The following is an 18,197-nucleotide window of genomic DNA, read 5'->3' on the forward strand; positions in this document are numbered from 1 at the left end:
TCACCTCTTCAAATTAGATCAGGTAGATTTTCTTTCATGCTCTCCTTCTCCCTTTTCCTCTCCAAGAGTAGTTAGGTGCATCTTGATAGTAAGAGGAAGCTGGCCTTCTCCGGAGATTCAACCTCATAGTTCAAGTCCCACAGCTTAGAGGTTGTTTCCATGTTTCACTAGGTTGTCCTCATGCATAGGCTTTGGACAAGGGTGCAAACCTAAGTGACAATGGTTCTTACTAACTTATGTGGACCTATTGGAATTGAGAGCTACAATGGAGATAAGTACTTTATTCTTTTTGTTGATGGTTGTTCTAGAATGATGATTGTAATGTATCTAAAAGATAAGTTTGAAGTGTTTCAAAAGTTTGAATGGTATCTAGCAAGAGTAGAGAAGGAAACAAGAAAGAAGTCAAAGTGTTTGGGATCAGATAGAGGTGGTAAATTCATTTTCAATTAATTTTCCACTAAAATATTTATCCAAAGACAAGTATTAGCCCCTAGTACACCACAACATAATGGTATAGCTAAAAGAAGGAACAGATCAATCATGGATTGTGCAAGAATCTTGATGATAGAAAAGAATGTTGCAATCAAATATTGGAAGGAAGCAATTAGTACTACAATGCATACCTTGAATAGAGTATAGCTAAAGAAATACTCAAATCAAACTCCTTATGAACTATGGTATGGCTACAAACCTAATGTAAGTTACTTGAAAGTATTTGGTAGAAAATGTAATATTTTGAAAGAGACTAGGAAAGTTAAATTTGATGTCAAAGGTGATGAAGGCATATTCCTAGGATACTCCAACAGAAGTAAAGCATAGAAATGTTTGAATTTTTCTACTCATAAGATCATAGAAAGTGCACATGTGTGAAATGATGAGTTTGCAAAAAAGAGTGAAGAAGAGAGTAGAAAAGAACCTGAGGATTACAAAAAAATTATTTATTTTGAACTCGATATATTGCCAAATCCAATTGGAAGTCAGCAGACTTCACCTCTTGAGTCCCCAAAATCTCCAGAAGCACCCAAGTTGCATCCAGTGCAACTAGACTCACAGTCTAAAGGACCTAATTCACAGTAAGAGGCTACCCAGTTATAGCTAGAGAAAACTAAGTCTGAAGGACCTAAGTAATAGACAGTGGGGCCCAAGCTTGATACAGAAGATCATGGCGAGGCTAGTGGAACAATTTCTATATCCAAAGTACCTGTGTTAGCAAGATATGTTAGAAGGCACCATGCACATGATCAAATCATCGGAGACAAATTAGATAGTACAATGAAAAGGAACAAATTGAAAGGTACATGTTTGCTACTAAATTTGAACCTAGATCAATGAAAGATGCTTTGGATAATGAAAGTTGGATTGAAGCAATGAATGAAGAGATAGAATAGATAAAAAGGAATAAGACTTGGACTCTTGTTCCTAGACCCAAGGATCAAAATGTAATTGGCACAAAGTGGGTTTTCAAAAATAAGTTGAATGAAGATGGAGAAATTTTTAGAAACAAAGCAAGGTTAGTATGCAAAGGTTATTCTTAAGAAGAAGGCATTGATTATGGTGAAACTTTTTCTCCTGTGGACTTTAGTTACTTATGTTGCATATAAAGGATTTAAAGTTTATCAAATGGACGTGAAATCTACATTCTTGAATGGAATTCTTGAATAGGAAGTTTGCATAAAACAACCTGAAGATTTTGTAGATCCTAGCAAAAGGGATATGGTTTGTAAACTGCACAAAGCATTGTATGGTCTCAAGCAAGCTCCTCGAGCTCGGTATGGAAGACTTCATAACTATTTGATAAAGATTGGTTTTCAAAAGAAAAATGATAATAGTGGCCTATCTATCAAAGAAGGACTGGACAAGAAGATTGTGTCAGTAGAAATCTTTGTCGATCACGCATTGTTTACTATAAATGATGTCTTGTGCAAAGCTTTTTCAGATGAAATGAGTAAGGAATTTGAGATTTCCATGTTTGGAGAGATAAAATTATTTTTTGGACTATAGATTCAATAGAAGAAATATGGTATCTACATTACTCAATCCAAATATATCAAGTAGATACCGAAGAAATTTAGAATGGAAGATTCAAGACCAGCTAGAACATCTATGTCTATTGGACATAAGCTTTCCAAAAATGATGATTCCAAGGAGGTAGATCAGAGCACATATAGATCAATGATTGGAAAATTGCAATATGTAGTGCATACAAGGCCTGATATTTTATTAGCAGTTGGTATAGTGACAAAATTTTCAACTAATCCTAAAGAAAATCATATGATGGCAATCAAGAGAATCATGATGTATTTGAAGGGTACTAAAGACCATAGACTATGGTATAAGAAAGGAGGCACTTTAGATTTGAAAGCCTTTACTGATGCTGATTAGGCAGGAAGTCTCGATGACAGGAAGAGAACCAATGGTGGAGCATTCTTTCTTGGTAAAAGACTAGTGTCTTGGACAAGCAAGAAGCAGAGTATGTTGCAATAGTAGTTCATTGTTCCAATATTGTTTGGTTCAAGCAACTATTGGTAGGTATGAAGGTAGAAATCAAGGATCTAGTGGTTATCTTCTGTGATAACACTAGTGCAATTAATACATCAAACAATCCTATGATACATTCCAAGACCAAGCACATTGCAATAAAATATCATTTTCTCAAAGAATTGATACAAGATAAAGAGGTAAGATTGGAATATGTGAATAGTAAAGAAAAAATGGTAGACATATTCACTAATCCATTACTTAAGGATGAATTTATGTATCTAAGAGTAAGATAGGGGTCATTCGCCTATCTGAAGAATGCTAATGAAGTTTAGTGATGGATCAATCAATGCATGTTGAGGATCAGTCAAGTTGATGCAGTATTGAAAATGATAGATTACATATGAATCAGTACATGAGGTACATTAATATTCATTTAATATTTCCTTTTGCATAAGATGTCAAAGAGGGGGTGTTTGTTGTCATATTCACAAAAAAATTATAAACAAGGAGAGTTCTATGATGAGGGAGAATTCGCAGAGATGTCAAAGAGGAAGAACTTGATATTCACATAAATTTTATTAAGAGGGAGAGTTCTATAATGAGGGATAATTTTTAGAGATGTCAAAGAGGAAGAACTTGGTCTAAAATATTCAAAGTTGATATCAAAGAGGGAGAGTTTTCTATCAGAAGAAGATGTTGAAGACATAGTTTGCTAAAGTTAGAGGGAGAAACTAAAGGCAGAGGGAGTTCACACTGATAAAGGGAGTTCTCATGGATGAGAATCAAAATGAAACTAAGGATATTTTCCTTACTATTATTTTGCTCTAAAATTTTATTGTATTATGACATGTTGTGTTGCCATCAATGCCAAAGAGGGAAATTGTTGAAAACAATTGGTTACTTGTGTATTATCTTTGATGTTACAAATAATGTCATATCTTTACCAGTCAGTGTATGTCAAGCTCACTCAGGCAATAACGATAGTTTCATGTGTCTACCAAGTATTCCAGTGTTTACCAAATTCAGAAGATAGTGTCTACTAAGTTCACTCATGCATTGAAGAGAAGTTTGCAGAAGTTGAGTGTTAACCAAGATCACTCGGGTAACAAAGGAAAGTTGGATGGAACCAGTGTTAACTGAGCTCACTCGGTTACCAAGGAAAGTTTGTGAAGATGCAGTGTTAGCCAAGTTCACTTGGTTTACATGAGAAAATAACTTGTGAGTTAGTGTCTACTGAGTAAGGTCAGCTAACAAATGATTTTCTTATTTTTAGCATAAACTTTAAACAACCCCCCTCCTAAAAAGGATATAAAAATATTGGCGAATCTTACATTATTTTGAAAAAATAAAATAATTTATTTTATTAATTAGTGAATCTTATATTATTTAGATTATTTTAGAACTAAATTTTATAAAAATTTGGCGATTTTAAACATTTTTAGTTACTAAATTATTAGCCAATTGATGAATATTAGCCGCTAAAAAATACCCTGCTTATTTTGGCATATTGAGTTTATTAGATTTGTTTGTTAGTTCTAGCCGACTAAGGAGATGAATATTAATTATTCTAAGATGTATTCAAGATGACTTGAAAATGTGTATGATATAAGTATAAGGTCAAGTTGAGAATTGAAAGTGTGCAAGTGTATGGAAGAATAGAAGATGCTTAGAGGAAGCGAATTAGAAGGATAAGTAGAATATCCTTGAGGATCTGCAAAGATACATTCGATCAAGAAGGATCAAGTATTCAGGCTAGAATTGAGATCTAAAATCAGAAATATAGTTGCATCAAAAATAAGTTCATCTCATTGTTACTCTCTAACCATTGTAGTAGTGATCTAAATCTCTTAACAGAGTTGGCTTAACATCTATTTGTAAATCCTCTAACAAGGTGGCATTTCTAGAGTGAAGTGTCTAAAGACCTCTAACAAGGCCACTTCTAACAAGTTGATTAAATCCTCTAATAGGGTCAAACCTAACACTATTTTTTGTAACCTTTAACAGGGTTGACTCCTTACAGGGTTCACTTCAAAAGTGTGAAAATCGGTAACTAGCTACAATTGGTGGTTTTTCCCAATTTGGGTTTCCACGTTAAATCTTGGTGTCACTTGTGTTCATGCTATTTCTTCATGTGTATAAAAATAATTTAATTAACATTAATCCTAGATAATATCCTAATATTTTCATTTTAAGCATTTGTCGAGTTACAATTCTTATTTTAGTGGTTACCGAGTTACAACATATTATTAGTATTAACCGAGTGTCTGTGTGTTTGTCGAGCTATAGTATTTTTGTAGAGTTTATGTTTTGTTCTGACATCTAAGGGATCTAAGATTTATTTTATTGGTAATTGATTCACCCCTCCCCTCTAAGTTACTCCTCTTATATTTCCAACAGCAATGGTGTAAGCTCTTCTTTCTTCTTCAATTGATTACCTTACCCTTGGATTTTCCTCTTCATTAGAGAAAATATGCTATGAGAATTTTTTCATTGTCCTCATCATGTCAATATTAGGAATGTATTCATCTTCATAGGAATCAATATCTCCCCAGTGTGGTTTGATGACAAAGCATTAATAGTTGGTTTATCTTCCTATTGCCCCTCTTCTTCTAGAATTCTATGAGCAATCAAACACTAATCAGGAGCATGTGACAACTTACAAATTTCACACCAAGGACCATTTTCCACACAATTATTATTCCTCTTTAGAGGGTTAGGGGTTTCATTATTCCTTATAGGTTTTCTACCCTTCCAATTGGTATTGTAGGGCATATCGTGCAATCTAAATTTTTAAGGCATGTCATTCCCATTAGATTTAAAAGTTTCACTTTTATTTTGTTTAATTTTTAAATCCTTGATAATATTTAGTAATTTTTCAATCTTATTTTCGTCCTTGTTTTTTTTGGAGCTTTGGGATTGAATAAATTGGGGTCCTCTCTTTTTCTTATATTACCACCAACTTTCATATCATTCCCAATGATTGCTGCAACTTTGAAAGCTTCTTGCAATGTGTTGGGCCTATGAGACCTTATCTTATATTGAATTTTTCTATCAAAAGCACTTAAGTAAAAAATTATCAGGAAAGAATATATTGGTCAGATATCTCTTGGTATCCTATTGAAAACTTTATTAAACCTTTTATTGAACTCTGTCATTGATTCATTGGAATTCTTCTTTATGTGTGTTAATTCATGAAAGGAAAAAGATGTATCAGTATGATCCCCAAATTTTTCAATAAATAAATCCACAAATTCATTCCAAATAGAAATAGAACCATCAAAAAGCCCTATATACCATTCAACAACACCATTAGTAAGGGACTACCCAAATAGTTTCATAAACACATCCTCATGATTTTCTTCTAATTCTTCAATGGTATTTTTCAAATTGATAACATGTGCTTCAATAGATTAAGACTCCTCTCTAGAAAACTTTGGGATTGTAGTTCTTAACTCATTTGCTATAGGATTAGAGTATCCTACAATTCCTATGATATCAAGTTGTCTATATCCTTCAATCATCATAGGAGCTCTAACCCCTTGTCCTATATTTAGTTGATGTTTATTTTTCCCCCTCTAATTATTTGCTATATTTTTTTGATTGCTCTAAAAAATATTCCTAGTATTGTTCGCATTTCTATTCACCCCATTGTAATTTTTATTATTGTGAGATTCATTTACCTTATTCTAATATTGTCTTCAATGTCCACTAGTTTCCTCTCTTCTATTTCTCTCATACAAGGGGTTTTTAAGTGAGCTATTATAAATTAAGTCATTATTCTTATGAGGTGGGTTACATTTAGTATACTTATCAACCTCCTCTTTCTTATTTCCATCACCTTTCTTAGGGGTAACAATTTCATCTTGTTTTATGCCAATTCTTTCAATAATCTCACTAGGAACCCATCTCAAAGCTTGGCTACCTTCCTAGGCCAAATAGTACACAGTATATGAAAATTTGCATCTAGTTTGTGAGTGTCTTCTTCATTTTCTTCTATTTCATCTTCAACTTGGTAATTTTTCTGGTTGATTCTCATCATCAAGGGTTCTATGTTATTGAAGGGATTTGTATCCTTTTCTAAAGTTTTATCACTAGTTTTCTCACTAGATTTAGTAAAAGGTCCACTTTCCCTATCAGCAAATCTCTTCTACCATGTATACAACATGTTTGATGACTGGTTCTTTTTTCTTCTAATTCTTTTCTTCAGAGTCCACTCTAGAAATTCTTTTCCTCTGTAGATAGATTGCCTACCCTATATATACTTGATATGTCGATGCCTATAATTTTCCTTCATTTCAAAATGACAAGTCTAATCATTCATAAGATTCTACAGACAATCGCCACCTCCATCTTGAGGATGTTTTGGAATATTAAATTGGTTGTTCTAGAAGAGTACAATTCAAAATAAAACTTCCACTTCTTTTGGTCTGTGAAATTGAAGATTCTAGGTAACTTCACAATTTAAATTGTGAGAATCTCCCCAGCACGGTTACCAATATGTTGTTTGACTCAGATTTGGCAAGGGGGGGTGGGCAGGGGGGTGTGGGTGTTGTAAAATTTCAAAAAATATCTTGTATATAAAACTAGGTAAACTTCCAAACATCTGATGGATAGTTCCCCAATAGAGTTGCCAATATATTAGTTCTTCAAATTGTTAGTTGAAAAAGATATGAGCCTTGCTTACTCAATGTTGGTTAATTCAACATAATTTTGCCAATGACTAGGATCAATGCTTAATGATCAAACCATCTTATGTTCAGACTCTACTAACCTAGATTGGTATACCTTGTGTATAGGGTAATCTTTAAGAAACCCCCCTCCAAAAAAAGATATAAAATATTGGCAAATATTTCATTATTTTGAAAAAAAAAATTATATTCACGAATCTTTGAAAAAAAATTATTTTAAATATTATTTATATTGGCAATTATTTTGGAATCATAATTTTTGCAATAAAAATATTGGTGAATCTCAATAATAATAGAAATTTCATTAATCACCATAGAATATTACAAATGAAAGTGAATATTTTTTAACTCATGGAATATTATGAGGATCATTACATTATATTTTAAATCAATAGTGAAAACTAAATATTGGTGATATATACCTAAAGTAACTAATAATTATGATAATTATTGGTGAATTAATTTTAATTTCTCCAATAATATATAATATTTAGGTGAATCAAAGCTAATTGTATATCAAATATTATGGCGAATCTTTGGATATATTTTTTAATAAAATAAACTATTTAACGATTTTAAATATTTTAGAGTTTAAATTTATAAAAAATATGGTGATTTATGTTGCATTAAATCTTAAATTTTTAGCCAAATTACTAGCCAAAAATATTCTCAAATTAGCCAATTGATGAATATTAACCACTAAAAAAGACCTTGCTTGTGTAAACTATTTAATCTTACTTATGTAGCTTTCTTTAATTGATGCTCTTGAGTTCGCAAGTTATTCACAAGGAGAAATACAAATTTTTAATGCCTAGAATTCTTTAATGAGTATTTTATAAATTGAAAGTGTGGATCACTTGAGTATGATAGATAACTCTACCTACTTCTATTAATAACAAACTTTAGTGAATTAATTTAGACCAATTTCTAATTCCAAATGGACAAAATAGAGTAAAATTAACATTAACTTCAAGGTCACCAAGAATCTTCAAAGACAATATGTGCTTACCATCAATCACCAAAATGAGAACTTTAACACAAACCCTAGTTCAATTATTTTTAACTTCAAACTTAGAAGACCAATTAAACAAAAAGCACAATGCTTTCAATTTTTTTAATATCAAAAGATTGTACCAAATTTCAATCTATCAATGGCAATATGAATTTGAGAGGATAATTTGTTAAGTACAAGTGAAGATTATTCTACACGATTTTTAGAAAGGAAAACAAAGTACTTTTATTAATTTAAAAAAAGGAGTACAATTGAGTTGTGACTAGTTGTAATGTAGAATCAAAATCAACACAAATTATACGTTTATATTATATGCCCTAATATGTACATGTATTTTTCTATATTCCTATATCACTCTATAACGCCCCGCCAAGGGATCCAAAAGAAATAACCTAAAGTTTTACTAAGTTTTCCAAACCATTTTTTTTTTTTGAACAAGAAGAATAGCATACACATCAAACATAAAGTACCAGAAGCAACAACATACAATCAACTAAAGCATACATAACAGGTTACATTCCTTAAGGATCCCATGACGTTGAATTACATTTAAATTTAAATAATACTAAGTCTAACAAATACCACATCCATATGAAAGAATAATTAAAAGTCCAAAGTCCATTTAAATAATATACATATGTTCTGAATGCCTCTTGGCAAATGAAATTTAGAATGCTCAATCATTCACTGTACATGTCACAGGGTATGAAAGGCTAAAAGAATATACATATGTAGAAATAGAAATACATCATCCTCCTCAGATCCATGATACAAAGTACAATAAAATAAATGAAACCATCCACCATACATGATACATCCATCCATCATAAAAGATATAAACATCCATCATGAAATACAACCATCCATCATAAAGATACATAGATAGAATGAAAGGAAATGCAGACAAGGAAGCTCCAACCATGATGACTACGGATAGATCTCAATGGTAAGAGTAAAAAGCACTACCACCCACCTGTGTGGAACCTAAATGACCCACTCCCATCGCGCTAAGGAGAGAGTCTCAAGTCCCAAACATGATATCAAACCAAATATCAAAGATACTCTCTAAGTCTAGGAAATCCTAAAAGAAATCTAACTCAAAGGTCCTAAGATAGATTGACATCTAATTCCCAGAGGCACACAAAGACACATAGGAAACCTAATATGTAAGTGGGCAAGTTTCATCGCACGAATCACATTGGAGTTACCCTGGCGGTCTCTTAGGAGCCCAGGGTTCCTAGTGATCCCTATGCAGCCACTAGTATCCTCTCGTACTGACAAGGCATACTATGGAATGCAAGATCGCAACCAAGTGTTCTCTCTACTCCCATCCTAGTGTATACTAGCACTCGAGGCATGGGTGAGAACATACAAAGACTCTTATTAGGTTCATTTTAATCCCCATTTAGTGTAATGTTTTCACTTATTAAACAACTTACAATGAGTTACCCTGGGAACCACTTAGGGCCCCAGTCCCCATTGCAAGCCACTTCCCAACACTACATGTAGATAACCTACCCTGGGCTCATAAAATCACAAATCAACAATCACCTCAGTCATATACAAGTGACTTGAAAGTATCAAAAGATAATAACACATCAATTCTCCACGAGCAACTGGAAAGCATCCGAAGATAAATCACAATACCCATTGGTTCTCAACAAGAGACCAGAAAGTATCCCAATAATACTGATCAATGACTCAAAATGGTTAAGTCAAACATGTCACAACATGATGTCACCAAGATCAAAGCAAACAAACACCTCAGTCATATCAAAGCAACTAGAAAGCAATTCAAATATAACTGATCGAGGACTCATAAATAGTTAAGTCGAGTAAGTCATACATTCACCTCAATTTCACACAAGATCACTGGAAAGCAATAACAAACAGTAAATACAAACATATCATAGAGCATGCCATCACATTACCATGGTTGGGTTTTAAAAGATCAAGATCAAAATATCATCATGACAACATAAATACATAACCCCCGAGCCTTTGGTAACAACCTAAGACTGGTCAAAGCTAAAACAACCCCCCCAAAACCCCAAAGCATAGACAATACATAGAAAAACATCATAGTCTCACAGTCGGGTTTGATTTGAAAGTATATTCTTTCAGTTTTCATTTTCAAAGTATGTTTCAAGTAAAAGATTCTCAGTTAACCCTATACGTTAACCCATTCATCTCTTTGAATAAAATATTAAATTACCCTCCCATTATATTTTAATCAATTTTCCAAAAATAAACAAAGGATAATTATTTATTTATCTAAATTACTAAAATAACTGCATTGATTTAAAATAAAATAATTCACGATTCTATTAATAATCAGCATTATTAGTATTTAAATAAATCTTCATGCTTACTTAAATAACTTTCATTATTAAATTAATTAATTAAATTAATTTTTTTGAATAATTAATACAAATAAAATAATTATATATTTTTTAAATAACTATTAAAAGAAGTATATGGTTTAATAAAATTTATTTATTATATATTAATTCAAAAATTAATAACAATTAATAATTAAAACATTATTAATAATCATGGTTAAATAATGTTATAATTTTTTAAAACATTAATAATTAATATTAATAATTAATAATGTTAAATAAAAAAATTATTACTAAATAACTTAATATCGCAATTTACAATTTTTTTTAAAAACATTAAAAAACACACATTTTATAAAAAGCCTGCCAACTTTAACAAAGAGGTCATGTGGCCCTATGGCTGCTACCATAGTCGTGTTATGGCTGCAGTAGTCATTGACTGTTGTTATCGTAGCACTGCTACGAGCAATAGCTATGGCTGAATAAGGTGTCGTAGGTAAAATTTGGAGGGGTGGGGGTGTCACGGCCCCGCCTCCCCTACAAAATATTTTATTTTTAATAAAAATTTTATTATTATATTTTTCTTATTTAGAATGTATAAAATATGTTTAAAACAATCCCCCCCCCCCCCCCCCCAATTAAGATATATATATATATATATATATATATATATATATATATATATATATATATATATATATATATATATATATATATATATATATATATATATATATATATATATATATATATATATATATATATATATATATATAAGTCTCAGTGATACTGTGATAGGGGAAATACATCCAACCTGTTAAATCTATTTGCTACAATTTTGATTTCATAACAAACCCTTCTCAAATTAATTTACAATTTTACATCTACTGAAAGAGGGTTTAACGTTATTTTAATCCTCACATATATAGAAGAAACCAACAAGCATTCCAGTAATTCCAAAATATAATATTAAAAGATTTGCCATAGGAAATTCGAACAAACAAATCATAGTCACGAAGAAGATAGGAAAGGAAATAGCATAATTAACTATGCAAATTATTCACAAGAATCTACCTGGATTCTGATGCTAACTCACAATGCCCAAAAAGATTTGTGAGAGGAATTTCTCCTCTCAAAACCTTCTCTCTTCCAAAAATTCCTTCTTCCAAAATTCATGGTTTCTTTCCCAAAAACTTTTGTCCCTTGAAAATGAACTCTCAATTGGTGATAAGGAGTTCTCTCCTTAAATCGAGGCACTAATTGTGCATTCACCTGAGAGAACTATCCGCTCACCAGACTTGAACTCTATATTAATTTTTATATATCTTTCTTTTATCTTTTCCATGCACATTCATTGAAATATTAAATTACTTTATTTAATTTTTACTTGACTTCTTTTTAAATTATTTTATTAAATTTTAATCTCATGCGCACTTTCTGCAATTAAAATATCTTTATTTAAATTCACTTGTTTTATTAATTTCTTATATTTTAATCTCATGCATACATCATGTGATCTAAAAACTTTTAATAAATTAATATCTTTTCATTTTTTAAATTTATTTTTGAAACTTAATCGATAAAATATTTATTAACTTAAATAATAATAATATTTAGCATTTATTTTAAAAAGAACTCTAAATATATTATTATTAAATTAAATTAATATTATCACGTTCTAAATTTATTCTTATAACTTTTATCTTTAAATTTAATTCTTTTTATTTAATTAATTTCTCAATTAATTAAATATAGTTAAATATTAAAATACCATCATAATTATCCATTCAATTAAATCATTAATTTAATAACTTAATTTGACTTAATTAATAGAAAAGCACCTAAAGACCTATGGGACGAAATAAGAAAACACATACAAGATCAAACTAAAGGGTTATAATCATGAATTAATGTCATTCAATGCATTCGAAAGGTACTCGACTCAGATACTTGTCCTAATTATCTAGGACAAATGGCTTAAAGGTTTAGGATTTGGACTTAAGAATTTATCTCCCCTCTCTTACCATTGAGATAATGCGATAGGGTATGCTCATCCTGGCAATTCAAGGAAGTCAATACCCAGTACCTGCAACCTGCATAAAATCCATGCATGTACAAACATAATATTCTAATCTAAATAGGCAATGGCAGGAAGTGGTGCATCGTGTAGATCCCAACTAGTAGGTGACTACAACTCCCTTCCTTAACCACATCAAAAATGTCATACATAAAGAAAAACAAACACGCACACCATACACATGTAATATGGGGTAAGTATCCATAAGAAAACACATAATAATCTGTCTAACTAATCATCATCAATAACTGAAAACATTGTAATAATCATCATGCATACATGAAGTATAGAGTACCAAGTAATCTCATCATAAATCAACTAAACCTGAAACAATATCTGATAATCTGAAAGTAATGCTACTAAACATCAAGCATGAAACTAGCCTAAAAGAGTTTAGAAAAAATAACAAAATGCAAACTAGGGGTAGGCACTAGACACTCTCTATCAAGGGTCTTGGTACCTCTTCTTATTGGAAATGAAGAGGTACAACAAAAAGCTCCAGACCCTTAAAAAATGCTTGACTAAAACTAATTGCAATCAAACAAAATATTTACATATTAACAAAAAGAGATTTTAATAATCATCATGGAAGAAGGCCATGGAACATGTCTAGCATGTCACTAAGGTAAGTATGATCACCCAGTTATTCTCCTCGTTCAACTAATATCAGCTCAATCTCGGCTTTATCTTCCTCCAACTCAAGCTCATGCCAATTTCTCACATAACTAGCATAGTTCTTTCTGAGATCCCATATAACCATGTACATGTTTTTAATAATATCAAATTGGTCCTCTTCTTCGGGAGAAAGACTTGGTTCTTGGCCTACTAGATGTTCTTGCACTAGTAATCCCATTCTCACACCTACATTCCAAAATTCTACAACTTGAAGAATTTACCAAAGAATATACTCTCAAAATTTGCTTGCAAAAAAAACTTTAATGAGGCCTTAATGAAATAGTAGCATTTAATGACCCATTAACTAATAAAATCTATCAACAACATTCCATACAATAATTTCACCCTTTTTTGCATGCTTATCTTGCTACTTCCTCGAACAGTACAAGGACTGTTAATGCATTTTTTTTTTCAAATCACCATTTTGAGGCATACCCTAGACACCTCCTACAATTTGGCAAACAATTTTCGTTTCTCTTAGCACCTTATGTTAGAATGATTAGAATAACTAAGAGGGGGGGTGAATCAATTTCCCTTGGGTCCAAATGTACCAATTCAACTTTTATCAACTTCAAACAACTTAGTTAATCTCATAAATCCACTCTGCTAATATAGCATTTCATCAATTATCCAACATATTCATATTATCACTTAACTCTCTATTTAGTAAATGCCAAATAACATAAATATATGACAATAAATAGCATAAAACATGAAAACAATATTCACACAAGTATGACACCTAGATTTAACATGGAAACCCAATTTGGGAAAAACTACCAAGTAACATTCTACCACTGTTCACTCTTCTAAAATGAGCTCAGTTACGAGCCAACTATGTTAAAGGTTACAAAATACATTGTTAGGTGTGATCATGTTAAAGGATTTGATCACCCTATTAGGAGTGGCCTTGTTAGAGGTCTTCAAAACATCCCATTAGATTGTCGCCTTGATTAAAGGATTTACAATATGATTGTTAGGTCAATCTTGATTGAAGGATTTTACTACCACAATGGTTAGAAAGTAATAGGTGGGCTTGATCAGATAAAATACAACTCACTTTGTAATGTTTAGATCTCCATTTATCTCATGCATGGTTCATTGACTGGACTTTACTATGTACTCCATCTCTTATCTACTTGGAAACTCTTCAAGCAATCTTGCTATACCAACCTTCTCACTTTTCCTCTTGCAGCTCTATCTTTCACTTGTCTTCTCCAATAATTTGCCAGTCCAACAACCAACCAACTATAAAACATCTCTTATGCCTCCTCACGTAGATGGGTTGGATCTTTTGTTTCTTAAACATAACCAAAGATCTTAGGGTTTGATAAGATTCATTGAATCTATTCATTGTTTTGTCCTCCTTCTTTCTTGAAACTTCTAGAAACTTCTCATTAAATCCTTTCCTTAAATCTATTAACAAACTCAATTCATTCATTACATATGTCATCTAGTCAATCCTTATCAAGTGAACCCACAGTAGTGGGTTATACTTTTTTGGAGGAAGGAAATTCTCCAAAAACTCAAATGCCAAAATTTTTGCTTATGGAGTCTCGATAGAAAATCCTTAGGGACTTCAGATAAAAATTCCTTTACTTTCTATGATCAAAATTATTTGGTTAAAATCACACAAAATTTTTGAAATATTTTTTATAGAAGCTACTTTTGATTATATTGATATCATTCGTGCATTTTGACTTATTTGTAAATTCAACTATGTCAGCCTCAAATCTTGATTCTTTCACAAGCTATTGTTTTGTTCACACTCAGTCATCACTATGTTCTTTAGCTTGGTCATCATTGTGTAGCTCGATTACTACTGATTTGTCTCACTTGGCTTACACTGGCTTGCTCGGCTTACACTATGCTCAATCATTACTTCAATTTTCCTTCATCTTGCTCAGGCATTAACCATCACTCAATTTATATAGTTATTCTTGGATATAATTAAGTTCCTTAATCTTTTGCTATAACTTCTTCATTTCCCTAGTAACTTGTTACTTGGTCAAGCTTAGCGTTTTACTCAACTTCTTGTCTTTCATCAAACATCTCTCCTACACTTCAACTCATCTTTCTTCTCCACTTGATACAATGATTAAACAACACATTATCTTATCAAAGACTAACTAATCAAGTGCCCATTGTAAATCCATCATACTTACTCCTCTTTACCCAACAACTTTACTAGTTCACCTTATTATCTTCTCTTTTCAAATCCTCTTAATCAATCAATTGATATGACACTCTACACTATTAGAACATGTTTTACCAGTAAGGTTTGACATCAATGATAACATAACAATTATTCTAATTGTAGTTTCCAACAATATCCCTCTTTGGCATTAATGGAAACAACTTTAGTTACTAGGCAATGGCAAAAGTGTTCTCTTGATTGTCACTGTCAATTCCCATATCCTTAGTTTCATTATGATTCTCATCCATGCACTCCTTTACACTTCTCTCTTTAAGATACCAATTATGATTATTCATTATAATACCAATTGTAATTATTCCATCTTTGACATATCTCTCATGGTAACTTAGCATATACTTCTCCCTCACACATCTCGAGATATTGGATGGTAACTTGACATTCATCTCCCTCTTTGACAACAATGTCAAAGACATCATCCTCTATACACATCCTTTTCTTCTTTATCTTTTGTACTGATTGATCTTTGAATTATCTCTCCCTCTTTCATCTTTGATCTTAGATGTATCACCATGTGCCTACTACTTCATCAACTGATACAACTATCTTTCTTTTCACAACTTTAGTCACCTCCTAAAGTATGATTTTGTACATCAATCAAGATATTCTAATCACATTAATTGACAGAATGTTGCATCTCTTCTTATTTTTTTTCCTATAGAGGAATGACCCCAACTTACCTCCTAGATACACAAATGAATCCTTAGGTAGTGTCTTAGTGAATATATCATCTATTTATTCCTTTGTATTCACATATTCATGTGTTACTTCTTTGTCTTGCACTTATTCCCTCAAGTAATGATACTTAATTAAAATATGTTTGGTCTTTGTGTGCATTATAGGATTCTTAGATATGTTTATATAATTTTTGTTATCACAATATATCACTATAGCTTCAGTTATCTCTTCCTTCATTTCTTCCAACAATTGTTTGATCCACACAATGTTTAAACAATTAACTATTGCTACAACATATTCAACTTCTTCTATGGATTATGAAATGCAATTTTTCTTCTTACTTTTCCATGAAATCAATCTTTTTCCTAGGAAGAAAGTGTGTCCACTTGTACTCTTTCTATCATCAATCTTTCCAGCCCAATCAATGTCTATGTAAACTTTCAGCTAAAACTTGTTATTCTTCTTATACCATAAACCATTCTCTTTTGTTCCTTTCAAATATCTCAATATCCTTTTACATCCATCATGTGATTTTCCTTAGGTTTAATAGAAAATATTGCAACAATTCCAATAGCTAATACAATTTCATTTCTTCTATGAACAACATATTGTAATTTTCCAATCATTGACTTATACAATGTTTGACTCACTTTAGTAGAATCATCATTCTTTGAAATTTTATGTCCAGTAGACATAGGTGTTCCCATTGGTCTTGAACATTCCATTCTAAAGGTTTTCAGTATCTCCTTGATATACTTTGATTGTGTAATTTATATACCTCCTTTCATTTGATAGACTTTCAAACCAAAAAAGAATACAATCTCTCTAAACATTGACATCTCAAATTATTTGTTCATCTTATTAGAAAATGATTTACACAAAAAATCATGTCCTCCAAATATACTATCATCAACAAATATTTCAACTAACAATATTGTATCCTCATATTCACTTTTCAAGTAGAGATTGTCATTATCATTAGTTCTTGTAAAACCAATTTTCAAAAAATATGTATGTAACCTTACATACTATGTTCTATGAGCTTGTTTCAAACCATACAAAGCTCTATGCAAATTATATACCACGTTCTTCTTGCTATGATCAACAAATCTTTCAAGTTGTTCAATGTAGATCTCTTCTTCCAAGATTCCATTCAAAAATACATATTTGACATCTATTTGATATACTTTGAATCCTTTGTAAGAAACATATGCAAGTAATGTTCTTACTCCTTGTAGCCTTACAGCCCAGGAAAATATATCTCCATAGTCAATTCCTTCCTTTTGTGTATATCCCTTACAAACTAATCTTGCTTTATTCCTTGTGACTTCACCTTTCTCATTCAACTTGTTTCTAAATACCCACTTGGTTCCAATCACATTTTTGTCCTTTGATCTTGGTAGCAATGTCCATGTCTATTTTATTCTCATTTGATCAATTTGCTCATTCATTTCATTAATCTTATATTCATTATCCAATGTGTCTTTAATTATTCTTGGCTTAAACTCACATTGTAAACATGTATCATTCTTCAAAAAAAAATCTTGTCATGGCTCCTGAATCTTTGTCTCCAATGATTTGATCAGGTGTGTGGTGTCTTCTTACATATTTTGATAAGATAGGTTTATGTCTTCTTTCTCCGTGTTGTTTTTCACTTGGTCTAGTTTTCTCATCTTCTCCAGGTATCTCCTATTGTAACTCGGCTTCCTATGTCTAGTGTTTGATCTCCTCTCTCTAACTTGACTCCTACATCCTAATGCTTAGCAGCCTATTGATGCTCAATAGAGCTTGTCTATTGATGGTCAGTAGTGCTAGTCTATTGATGCTCGATACTCCCCTTCTCTAGTTCAGGTAAAGTACTTGGTTCTTCTTCATCGATGTAAACAAAATTTAGGTAATCTTCAGATTCCTTCTTGCATTATTCTTCATTCTTTTCTATAAATCCATCAACTCTAACATTTGTACTTTCCAAAATTTTGTTAGTGTACACTTATATGCCTTACTTTTAGTGGAATATCCTAAGAATATA

Source organism: Cupressus sempervirens, chromosome 7 (genome assembly GCF_028749045.1).
Source record: "Cupressus sempervirens isolate cs-2001-9-10 chromosome 7, ASM2874904v1, whole genome shotgun sequence".
NCBI lineage: Eukaryota > Viridiplantae > Streptophyta > Pinopsida > Cupressales > Cupressaceae > Cupressus > Cupressus sempervirens.